We start from the raw sequence: 11332 nt of genomic DNA on the forward strand, positions 1-11332 counted from the left end.
TCTTCCTCCTCCTCCGGGAGAAGGAGGGATCCCTTCCCTTGTTTGTCTTGTACCTCCGCTCCAGAGAGGGATCCAGGAAGAGAAACATACATAAACAAAGCTTTTGTACCTGTCTGATTATTGATATTTGAATACCCTCTAATGTCCGATAGTGCCTAATCTTTAATGGCTTAATGGTTAGTAGTGTTTAATATTTAAAACTCAGTGTACACTTTACCATCAGGAGAGGGATCCAAATAACGTACTAGTACACCTCTTTTAAGCTACTGCTTCTTTTTGCCTGAAAACTTTGTCATTTGCTAAGTTGACACAAACATTTAAAATAAGTAAGAGAGGCTAAAGTTAAACATGGAAGCAAGCAATTGTAAGCCTACTGTCCTTGAATGTATGTTAAAAAACTTTTCGAAGGGATACTCAGGAATATGGAGTCAAAATAACCCCTGAAAAGCTCCAAACCCTGTGTGAAGTAGGATGGCCCAGTTTTGGTGTGGGATGGCCCTCAGAGGGGACGCCAAGCCTCCCAAAGTTCTGGGCAGTTTAGGACATCACTCCTGGAGAGCCATGCCATCTCAACCAATTCCCGTACCTTGATTCCTGGTTAACTATATCCGTAACTTTGCCACCCTGGGTCCGGTTCTGTGTTCATAAGGGAAAAAGTAAGGTCCTTGTTGCACGAACAATGCAAATGTCAGAGGACAAACGAGAAAAACAAAGAGGGCTATATATCAAGGACCCCCAGAGGAAGAGCTCCTGCCACTACCATATGCTGACCCTGCAGGGGCTCAAATCTTGGGGCTTCACCTGCCAGATAGCCCCCTAGCTTCAGTCCCATTGGCCCCACCGGCATCACCACTGGAAAGTCCAGAAAGTACTGAACTAGTGGGAGGCAACTCTGCTCAGCCCAACAGGTCATGGCCCTTCAGATGCCTCTGTGGGGAGCTCATGGCCCCCAGCAAATCAACCCAGAGGTCACTGTGCAGCCAGGTCACCCCCTCTTTTACTACCAACCCTTCACAACCACAGATCTTTTAAACTGGAAGCACCACACCCCTGCATATTCAGAGAAGGCTCAGGCATTCATCGACCTACTGGAATTGATCTTCCTCACTCACCAGCCCACCTGGGAAGACAGCCACCAGCTACGCTTCATTCTCATTAGTACAGAAGGTGATGCATTCTAACTGGGGCCGGGCAATGGTTGCAGCAACAAGCACATGGAGCTGTGATAGATCCCAAGGCTTGGGCAAGAGACGCGGCACCAAATGCCACCTCAAATTGGGACTTCAATGAAGAGGAGGGGAGAGACCAACTCCGCCAATACCAGGAAGCACTGCTTCAAGGGCTAAGAGTGGGGGCTGGGAAACCTACCTTTATGTCCAAAACAACCACCATAACCCAAAAGCCGGACAGGCCGCCCACAGAGTTCTATGAGAGGTTATGTGAGGCCTTCTGAATCTACACACCATTTGATCCCCAAACGGCCGAGAATCAACATGTGGTCAGTGCAGTCTTTGTGGCCGAGTCCTGTACCAACATCCACTGAAAACTTCAGAATCTGGAAGGCTTTGGCACGCAGCTCCTAGAGGTGGCCAACAAGGTATTCATCAACTGAGACCAAGAGTCCCAAAAGGAGGCAGATAAATGTGTGAAACAAAAAGCAACACTCTGGCAGTAGCACTCAACCAAGATCAGAGCACTGCACCAAAAAAAAAAAAAAAAAAAAAAAAGAAGGGCCCCTGTCAAAGAGGACGGGCACACTGTCTGCCTAATCATTGTGCACTCTGCAAACATTTGGGCCATTGGAAAAACAAGTGCCCCAAAATGGGGGGAAAATCCCAAACCACAACACAAGACAAGACACACTGTGGAAGAAGAAAATACAAACCTGAACTGGAGAGACAAGAGGTCCAGAACCTCATTGGCTTTGCAGGGCTGGACTCAGACTAGGAAAGACCGGGCAAACTTTAACCATAGGGACTAACAGTGAACCGGCTTTTGTTGTAGAAATTGTCCAAGCACTGGCCAGAATGCTGGGGATAAAATGGAAACTTCATACAGCATACAGGCCACAAAATTCAGGGAAAGTGGAGCACATGAACTGGACCCTAAAAACCACATTGGCTAAGCTCTGTCAGAGTACAGGGCTCCCCTGGAGAGATATGCTTCCCTTAGCCTTGTTACATGTGTGATATATGACAGGATCGAGAAAATATTCCCCTTTTAAGATTATGTATGAAAGGCCACCCCCACTTATAGCTAAATTGCAGGAGAACTCCCACCAGCTGGGAAAGATAGAAATGTCACAATATTTGCAGTCAATGGACAAAACCTTCTAACAGATAACTAAAACAGTTTTAGAATGAACACATATGCCTTTAGGAAGTTGGGCCCATCAGTTTCAGCCTGGAAACTCAGTGTGGATAAAGGACTGGAAAAATACTCCATTATAGCCAACCTGGGTGGGGCCATATGTAATTGTACTAACTACCCCCACTGCAGTTAAAGTTGTAGAACTAACTCCCTGAATCCATCACACATGGGTAAAGCAGGCAGCCTCCTCAGAGGACACCACCTCATGGTCTGTGAAGGCTGATCCCTCCAACCCGCTCAGTGTTCAGTTCCAGAAACATTCACCACTAATCGTCACTGCCCTGCACTAGTCACACCAGAAGCTGACCAGTCCACACACGGCTGAAGCCTGAGGATCGATGAGCCCTGCCTCAGTCACTCCGGAGGCTGGCTGACCCATGCACAGCCAAAGCCTGAGGATTTTGCCATTGCGGGACATGATAAGTATTTGTCACCCCTTGCCATTAGTTTTCATTATACTGCTTGCTTTGGCACTTACTGTATTTCTAACAGCAGTCACCCCAAAGGACTGGAATAGTATAGAAAAATTTGGCTTGGCACTCCTTCACCTTCTGTTAACAGGGTGTTTCTTAGGCATTTCATGGTGGAAATGTGTCTTTTAAACTAACCTTTTCTTTTTCTTGTTGGTATGCCTGGAGCCCCTTCTCCAGAGTAGGTGCAGGAGTTGGAGGGATAGCCCACTCCACAACTTCCTATAATAAACTGTCCAAAAATTTCTCCTATGACATAAAACACGTAGCCACCTCGCTGGCAGCATTACAAGACCAGGTAAACTCCCTGACAAAAGTGGTCCTCCAAAAACAGGCAAGGACTAGACTGACTTATTGCAGAAAAGGGGGGAGTCTGCTTATTTCTCAAAGAAGAGTGCTGCTTCTATGCCAACAACTCAAAAATAGTAAAAACAAAACAAAACAAAAAAAACATGGTTCAGCAACTAAAAGAACATATAACCAAGAAAAGAGAAAATTTAAAAGGTCTTGGTTTTCTTGGACAGGCATCTGGAAATGGTTATCCTGGCTTATGCCATTTACTGGACCAATAATAATAATATTCCTAGTTCTCTTGTTTGCCCCATGTGTCTTAAATTGCATTGTTAAGTTTGTTTCAGACCTCTTGTAATCAGTCAAACTACAGATGGTCCTGTTGCCCTCAGAATATGCTTACATGCCAATAAGGGATGAAAATTCTGAAGGTTATGCTCCCTCGAAAATTTAGAGAGTGCATAAAAGGGGGCAATGTTGGTGTCTAAAAAGTGATTTTAACTAAGGCCCTTTGTTTATGTAACCTTGCAGCTGGAATGTGCTTATGTGCAGAAAGCCCCTGAGAGTTGATTTAGTGGGTAATCCATTGTTTGCATCTTCAGCCTCTGTAACCCTGCAGCCTGCCTGTTTTGGAGAAGCTGCCTGCTAAATTTACAAAGTTCCCCTAACCACACTTCCGACTTCTGTACATCTGCTTGATTAGACCCCCAGTTTGTGTGACCCTGCCTGGAGACAGGCAGGGCCAATGAAAAGCTTGCCTGCCTGTTCAAGAAAAGTGTAAAACCATAACTCTCCCTGCGTTCAGGGTTCCAGGATTTAGGAATGTGAGTTCACCTGGGTCCCGCTAACATAATAAACTTTCTGGCTCTCCAACCTTCCGAGTGTCTGAAGTTTTCCTTGCCAAGTTCTTTCCATAACAGATGGATAACTCTTTTTTATTTTTATTTTTATTTTTTTTGTCTTTTTCGTGACCGGCACTCAGCCAATGAGTGCACCGGCCATTCCTATATAGGATCCGAACCCGAACCCGCGGTGGGAGCGTCGCTGCACTCCCGAGCGAGCCATGGGACTGGCCCCCATGGATAACTCTTTAACCCAAGTTTTCCCTTGTGCCCTGGCTCGGTGGTCCTGCAACCCAGAGGGGTCCCAGAGTGAGGGGGCTGTGGTGACAGATTGGGGGCACAGGATTGTGGGTGGCCTGTCCTTCCCCTGTACCCTGAGGGAGCCCAAGACCCTCTGACCACAGGCACAGCAGAAGAGGCCAGGACTCACATGACTCTAGGAATCAGCCTGACCTGTACCTGCTCACACTTGACAATGATGTCCAGTCGCTCCTGGGCCAACAAGGTCTCCCCGTCCTTCATGTTTGACCTGCAATCAAAATAATCCAAAGATGACACTGCACCTGAGAGCTTCTGAGAACACATCCAACTGCTCCCATCAGGCTCCCACATGCCGGCCAGCAGAGTCTCACTCTTCCACCACACCCAGGACAAAGGGAGCAGGCCTAGGGGCCACCTGCAAGTTCTCTGGGGTCCCTGCCCCTGGCCAGGGTTGGGCTGTTGCCTGAGGATTTCTAGGCACGTTGTCCCCATGGACCCAAGAGAGTCACACGCCTGCCACAGCAGGACCAATGGTGCCCACCTGCAGAGTGTGAAGGGCCCTTGATGGCTGCTTTGGGACTGAGAAGCAGAGCAAGGCTTAGAGACCAGAGTTCTAGGATCAGCCTCCTGGAAGTGTTTGCAGGCCATGAAGATACCCAGTTCTCTATAGGAAAGAAGAAATCTCATGACTGCTGCATCCCACTTAAATCTTCACTACCTCTGGCCAGTGAATCAGCTTAAGGCATAACAGTGGCCAAGCAGGATTGTTTTGGGTTTGGGGATAAGAATGATGTATTTGACTCCAAAGCAGCCTCTGTGCTATCCAGCCTTCATCTTTGGCTGGAGGGACAGCGGGTTCCACAATCCTGAGCATGTCAGTATGAGCTGCTATAATTGGAGTAAAATGCTAATTTCTAACAGGCAGTCGTTATTTCTACCCTACAACATGTTGGTAAACACAGCAGCCAAAGTCTGTCTTGGAAAAATAATTTAGACATGGTTCCCTGAACTCCAGACCTGTGTAGCCAATTGCCTAATTTGCATGCCCACCTGGATGTCTGGCAGGCATCTCAAATGTCCAAAACCAGATTCCCAGTCCTGCCAAGCCACCTCCACCTTCAGCCTTCCCTGAATCACTGTGCAGTCTTTCAGGTGCATCAGACCAAATCACTGGAGTAATCCTTGATGCTTTGCTTTCTCTCATGACCTGTAGCCACCCTATCAGCAAATACCACAAACTCTTCTCTCAGAAACACGTCTGGACCTAGTCTGTTCTTACCACTCCCAAACTGGTCTGAGTCGTCAGCTCTAACCAGGATCATTATAAATGGCTCTTAACCAACATCCTCTTTTCCACTGTTAATGCCCAACTGTCTTTTCTCAACACATCACACAGAGTGACTCTATAAAACCAAAAGTGAGCCCAGTCATGTCACATCAGCTGGAAACATCCAGTATCATTCAGAGAGAACACCTCAAGGCCCTACGTCATTTTCCCCTAATGACACCTCTAACCTTGTCTCTTCTCACTCCCAACCTTCACCCTATTAGAATTAGCAAGTGAAGATCACCTGCAGCTCCTGTAGCTGGGAAGACCTGCTGTGGTCCCTGACGTCTCCAGCCTCTGCAGCGTCCTTGAATCCTGTGCTCACCTGGAGCTTTATCCTGCCTCAGGACATCTGCACGTGTCTCCTCTGTCAGGGACACTCTTCCTCCAGATGCCAGAGCCACTTTAATTCACTTCCTTCTGGTCTCTTTCCAATGTCACCTCGGCAAGGGCTTTCTTATCACTCTGTGTGAAATAATGTCTCCCACCATATTGCCCAAACCTTGATAACTTTGTATCCAGAGTGTTTACTCATTTGCTCTAATGCATTCGTGTATTTTTGTGAATTTGTCTCTCTCTGCACAGGAATGTAAGGCCCATGAAAGGAGGGCCTTTGCTTGTTTTAGTCGTCACTGCTTCTGCTGCCCACAGCGCCTGATGGGTGACAGGTGATCGGTAATTGTTAGCCAGGTGGGTGTGCTTCCCGTTTCACATAGAACTCATCTAGTCAGCTCACCCTTGGTTAACAATCCAGTACTGATCCTCTTGTCTTCCTGAAACATCTCCTACAGTTTCCCTGGGCCTAGACACGGTAACTAATCTGAGGTGAGGTCTTTCGCAGATGCTAGTTTCTTGTTTTTGCTTGGAATATATTCTTGCCTCTTACCTTCATGTAGCTGGACTTGTCTTCATATTTATACCTTGTCTAAAATGTCACCTCTTCAGAGAGATGTCCTAGGAGACTAGATGTAAATTAAAGATACACAGCTGCTTTATATGAGCCTATTTTAACTTTCTACATATCACTAATCACTATAAAACAATATTTTCTTGATTACTTGTTGGCATTCTGCTACTCTCCTCTAGAATAAGAACTATGTGAAATAGGCTCCTGGCATGTGTTACCCACCACTGTGTGCCCTGCATGGAGGACAGGGCTGGCATATACTACACGTGCGGCCATGAGAGGCTCGCGTCTTTCAATAGTTTCTTGAAGTAGCTTCACTCTCTTCACCTTTAAAATGGGATAGTCGTATCTCCTTCCTCACAGGAGCACTGCAAAGGTTCAGTAAGTTAATGAATGTAATGTGCTTAGACTTGTAACTGGCAAAAATTAATAACTCAATTATTAACTACAATAGAAACTTTATCTACCAAATAATAAAAGTTCAGAAGTAAAAGCAAAAATGTAGATCATTAATCATCCAGAAGTTTGGGGGTATTTCTGTATGTTCTGCAAAATATATTTCATGTGGGCATAGCATCCAGGGAGAAACCATAGACTTAAGCACACAGAACATGGAACTATGGAAGACATCAAGGAATTTTCATAGATAACTTTTAAAAATAAAGTGATTTATTTTATAAATGAATAAAAAATTTGTTTAATGCAAATATACTTCCAAACTATTGTGTACCAACTTGTATGCGATTCCATGGCCTCTCTTGGCTTGAGGTGTCCTAGGATGGCCTTGCAGGCTGACAGAAGGGCTGGAGTTGGGGGATGGAGCCCAGAAGCAGAGAGACACAGAGGGTTCTCGAGACGTGTACATTAACTCACCTCAGTCCTTGGATGGCTCCTGAATGTACTTGTTGAAGTCATACTCCGGGGAGCCCAGTAAAAAGCAACAGCTGGAAAGCTGGGAAAATGGAAGAGCTATTTCAGGATGTGCCCACCACAGGAGAGTCCTCCATGTTAGAGTTGGGTGAGCACATTGAGCTTTACACAGAAACCCCCAAAATGCCATGACTTAGCCCCGGACTAGGAGGTTATCCCTAAGAGTAAGGGCAAAATTAAACTAGGTCTCTTCAAGTACAGCAAGAAACCCAGACTCCACATGGTCAAATAAATTAGTAATTTGACTGCCCATATGACAATAACAACAAGCACTTTCTTCAAATGGCAGAAACAGAACACAGAGCTTCCCACTTGTCACACGCAGTGCCCGGACCATCCAAAATCACTAGACATCTGAAGACACAGGAGTGTGGGGTGTACAGGCAAGAAAAAGTTCGCAGCAGAAGCCAAACCCAGCGTCACTTAGATGTCAGGATTAGCAGACAAGGGTGCCGAAGCAGCTTGGTTAAAGTTGCCCATCAACAACTACAAAAAGAAATAGTCCCAATGAGTGAACACATGGAGGATCCCAGCAGAGAGGTAGATACTATAAAGAAGGAAACCCTTGAAATAAACATTGTCATATCTAAAATAAAGTCACTCTACATAAAAGCAGGTTGGAGATGGCCAAAAGGGGACAGATGAGTCAAAATTATCCAATATAAAGAACAGAGAGAAAAATTATTTTTAAACAGAAGAAGGTCTAAGTGATCTGAGAGAAAAAATAATCTAACATATATATAATTAGAGACCCATAGGAGGGCAGAGGGAAAATAGGGCATAAAATATTTTTTAAATAATGGCCAATTTTTTTTTTCTTAAATTGAGGAATCTTAACTTGCAGACCGCATTGGTCCATTTCTGTTACTTATAACAAAATACATGGAACTGGGTTACCTGTAAGAAAGTGAAATTTATTGCTTACAGTTTCAGAAGCTGGGAAGTCCACATTCCGGGGAACACATGGTGAGGGTCTTCCTGGTGGTGGCTTTACAGCAATGCAGGTGTCTCACGTAGCAGAAAATGGCAGTGGAGACTAACCTCTCATGTGCTCTTCTTTTTTTATTTTTTATTATTTTTTTGTGTGTGTCTTTTTGTGAGCAGTAAGGGGATCGCAACCCTTGGCTTGGTGTTGCCGGCACCGCGCTCAGCCAGTGAGCGCACCGGCCATTCCTATATAGGATCTGAACCCGCGGCAGGAGCGCAGCTGCACTCCCAAGCGCTGTGTTCTCCCATGTGCACCACGTGGCCGGCCCATGTGCTCTTCTTTTAAAGCCCTCAGAACCACGCCCCTGACCAGCATTATAAATCCATTCACTACTGCACGGTCCTACAATCTAATCACCTCTTCAAAACCCACCTTTTAGTTACCATAATGGGATTTCCCACCCTCAACAGTTACAGCGGGAATTAAGCTTCTAATATATGGACACAATTCAACCAGTCCACAGCACAGACCTAAGGAGCTCAGGAAACCACAACCAGGATACATTTTTAAAAAGAAAACTTAGTAATATTATAGTAAAATTACCAAACATCAAGAGAAAAGAAAGAATTTGGAAATATCCAGAGAAAAAGCCACATTAAATTCAAGAAAAAAAAAATGTTTCATATGACAGCTGTCTTTGAATCAGAAACTCAGAATCCCAGAATATAAAGGAAAACCATCTTTAGAGTGCTCAAAGAAAAAATAACGTTGACCCAGAATTCTTTATCCAGGGACAATGTCTTTCAGAAATAAAGGGAAGTGAAAGGAGAGAAACAAAATCCGAGGGAACATGTCACCAGCAGTCTGACAGGGTAAGAAATGTGAGGGACGTTCTTCCTCCCCAAAGGAGGTGATGACAGATGGAACCTCAGAGTAGGTCTGCATGAGGAGAAGGCGCAGGACGTGGGGAGGGCGTGGAAGCTCACAGCTGCCGAGGCACTTGCCGGCTTTGTGTCGCCTCTTCCCGGGAGTAGCGCCAGGCTCTGGTGCCGTGGGAAGACTCCACACAGTAACAGCGAGGGAGACAGAGGGCAGACAAAAGCCCCCCTGAGATGCTGTGAGACAGACAGCCAGAGATCCTTGTGAATGGTGGGGGACAGCAGTACATGGATGACAAAGCATTCTCTCTGTGACTTCCCAATGACCTTGAGAGGAAAGGCTTTCAAGTGAAACACGGTGTTTGTGGAGTGCCTTGTCACACATGACAGAGTGTCACAGGTGCATGTCCTGAGGAACTTGGGGATGCCCCTGCCCCTGGCACTGCAAGATCCTGCGATGGGAGAAATTCAGTGACCTGGGAGAAGCTCCTCTAACTCTCACAGGTCAGGACTCCCAGCTCTGTCCAGGACATCCCTCCTTTGGGACTGAGTGGGAGACTCATCTCCCATCCAGACAGATAAACTGACCAGGAGGACCCAGAGGAAGCAAAGCCCTGGTCGTGAGTCTGGGTGGCCTGGGCCAGGCAAGAGTGTTCACAGGGCAGGGGAAGAGCAGGTGTCGTGTATATTGTTGTCTGAAGAGGAAAGGCAGGAACAAAGCAAGTCTTCAGTTCGCAGCCAGGTCACACGCAGAGACTGCGGTCCACACCGGTCAGTGGGGCAGCGGCAAAGTTCATGGGGACAGGCCGGGCTGCAGCTAGTGTGCAGGGCTGGGGCCAGGTGGAGGGGAGCTTTGGCTCCGTAGGGCCTTAAGGCCCCAGGGAAGGAGGAGTGTGGAGATGCAACCTGAGCAGAAGGAGCTGTACCAGGGCGTGGGAGAGCTCTTCCTGAGGCTTACCCTGCTCTCCTGGGTGTCACTGGACCTCACTCTGGATCGATCACTAGTAAGAAAGCTCCTTGGGCTCCACAGCCCATCACTGGCTCTGATGTATGGGGTTATGGGGACATCAGGGAGGGCCCCCAAAGGACCGAAGTGGAGCCATCCTCTCTGTCAGTTCCAGGGACAGGGCGAGCCTTTGCCCAGGTTTTGAGGGGTCTTCAAAAAGTTCCTGGAAAGATTCTGTTTTTCCACAAACTTTTTGAAGTACCCTCATATTTTCTCTCTCTTTAGAAACTACATCATTCATTCAACAGATGTGGGTGGAATCTCTGTTCTGTGCTGCTCTGTCAGAGGCACAGTAATGAGGAAGACAAGCCCCATGCCTTCAGAGCACGCTCTCGAATCAGGAGCACAGAACCCGTAAGAACAAACAGAAACCATCACACAGTGTGTACGTGGTTCTGCAACCCGTGTCTGTAAGTGGCTCTGGGGGGACCTAACCTCTACCACTGCAGCCAGGTGCCAAAAGCTGTGTCCTCCATCATGTCAAATAGTTCCACTCCAAATTAACCCTTTCATCACCTTGTTCCAGCTCAAAGAGCAGTGAGATGAGTTGTCTGTCCTGTTCCATAGAAACGAAGGGAATGTTGACTTGTTGAGTGAGCAGGACTGAAGCAATGTTGGGACCTAAAACTGCCTGGACTCTAAAAGATTTTAAAAGCACACAGTTTTTTTCTTGGCACTCATTTCTCTGAGTTCCCTCTTTTCCTATGGTTATTTGATATTTTGAACCTTGGTTATGGGGCAAGATGACATCATTTACATGAATGTAAAGCTGTTTTCCAGCCAGCCTGAAGCTACAGACTTGCAGACCCTGGGAAACAAGGAACACAGTAAAACTGCTGATCCCACCCTCCAGCAGGGCCTGAGATAGCAGCAAGGACAGGGCAGACACCAGAAGGAGCCTTGGGGAGAATTTGCAGCTGGCCCCTTGCATGTCCCCCTCCCTTCTGCTTTTCATTTTCAATGTTCCACTCCCTCAGCCCCCTCTTTAAAAACCCCACAGTAAATCTAAGTCTTGGAGATGGCTTCAGTCTGGCCATTCTCCGTCAGGTTTACCAGAGCGATGGGTGAGCCTGACATCTCTCCTCAGGTCGCCGGGATTCCTGGATAAGAGCTGACCTCCCC

At 46.7% G+C, this 11332-nt stretch overlaps 1 protein-coding gene across 1 annotated transcript in view; it reads left to right on the forward strand.

Moving 5' to 3' along the window:
* Nucleotides 1-5880, forward strand: part of LOC134374852 (uncharacterized) — a 50326-nt gene extending 44446 nt beyond the window's left edge. The window contains exon 5 of the transcript XR_010023365.1: nucleotides 5786-5880. The gene's annotated coding sequence lies outside the window, so the exon portion shown is untranslated. The remainder of the gene's footprint in view (nucleotides 1-5785) is intronic.
* Nucleotides 5881-11332: the final 5452 nt, after the last annotated feature.

Source organism: Cynocephalus volans, chromosome 4 (assembly GCF_027409185.1).
Source record: "Cynocephalus volans isolate mCynVol1 chromosome 4, mCynVol1.pri, whole genome shotgun sequence".
In the NCBI taxonomy this organism is placed as follows: domain Eukaryota; kingdom Metazoa; phylum Chordata; class Mammalia; order Dermoptera; family Cynocephalidae; genus Cynocephalus; species Cynocephalus volans.